The sequence below is a fragment of the Manacus vitellinus genome, unplaced genomic scaffold (assembly GCF_001715985.3).
Source record: "Manacus vitellinus isolate BGI_N305 unplaced genomic scaffold, ASM171598v3 scaffold_119_pilon, whole genome shotgun sequence".
Classification (NCBI taxonomy): Eukaryota; Metazoa; Chordata; class Aves; order Passeriformes; family Pipridae; genus Manacus; species Manacus vitellinus.
This window is the reverse complement of record NW_021938894.1, coordinates 177,287-178,492: the sequence shown is the minus strand read 5'-3', so window position 1 is coordinate 178,492 and position 1,206 is coordinate 177,287. Positions and strand designations below refer to the sequence as shown.

Below are 1,206 nucleotides of genomic sequence, written 5' to 3'. Positions count from 1 at the left end.
GGAGCAGGGGGACAGGGGCACAGGGACAGCTGCACACACATGGCGGAGGGGCCCAGGGGCACGGGGACAGGGGGACAGGGACAGCTGCACACACCTGGAGCAGGGGGACAGGGGCACAGGGACAGGGGGACAGGGACAGCTGCACACACCTGAAGCAGGGGGACAGGTGCACAGACATGTTCTTGTGGCGCTTCTCGAAGCGGTTGTACTTGCGGATGTAGTGCAGGTAATCGCGGCGGATCACGATCGTGCGCTGCATCTTCATCTTGGTCACCACACCTGGGCCACGGGGGACAGGCACAGGTATTCCTCCACGTTTACCTGAATCCCAAACCCTAACCTCCCTCTGGGGGGCTCAGTGTCCTGCCAGGCCACAGGGCAGCTACTCCCTCCCTGCCAGGCCACGCCCTCTCCATTTCTGTCACAAACCCAATTATGGCTCTTTTTGAAGCCCTTCTAACACACTCTCTAATGCTTCCTGCACCACCTGCTCCTGCCCCAGAGCAACACCTGCCCCCCAGGCACAGCACACCCGGGGGGTCCCTGCCAGCACCTGGTCCTGTCACCTGCATCAGTGAAGCCAAGTGGCAGCGTCGTCAGGCCCGCGGTGGGCTCGGCAGACCATCGTGAGATCGGCATCATCTGCGGCTCCAGGACCAGGGCGGGGACAGGCACTTGGGCGGGTTTCCTGCTCCAGGGACCTCAGGGGCCCTGGCTGGTTACCTGCCCCAGGACTCCCCTGGGATTCCCTCAGGGATGTCCCATCTCACCTGAGAGGATGCGGCCCCGGATAGAGACGTTCCCAGTGAACGGACACTTCTTGTCGATGTAGGTGCCCTCGATGGCCTGCAAGGACAGGTGGGTGCCAGGTGAGTGGACACGGCTCAGGTGACACCGGAGCTCAGAGGACACTCATTGCAGCAAGGAATCATGGAGTGGTCCAGGTGGGAATAGCCCTGGAGAAGACTGGCTCTCACCAGCACCACCACTGCCCCTTCCCAAGTGCCATGCCTGCCCTGGGCAGGGCCCTCCTGGGGGCACAGCTGGGGGTCACACAGGCCCTGCCCAGGGCCCCCTCACCTCCTTGGGGGTCTTGAAGCCCAGCCCCACGTTGCGGTAGTATCGAGGCAGCTTCTCCTTGCCGCCTTCGCCCAGCAGCACCCGCTTTTTGTTCTGGAAGATCGTCGGCTGCTTCTGGTACGCGCG

At 63.3% G+C, this 1,206-nt stretch overlaps 1 non-coding gene across 1 annotated transcript; it reads right to left on the bottom strand.

The window, feature by feature from the left end:
* Nucleotides 1-562: 562 nt before the first annotated feature.
* LOC112841578 lies at nt 563-647 on the bottom strand. Its single transcript, XR_003213129.1, has one exon. It is a non-coding gene; the product is annotated as a small nucleolar RNA SNORD35 (small nucleolar RNA).
* Nucleotides 648-1,206: the final 559 nt, after the last annotated feature.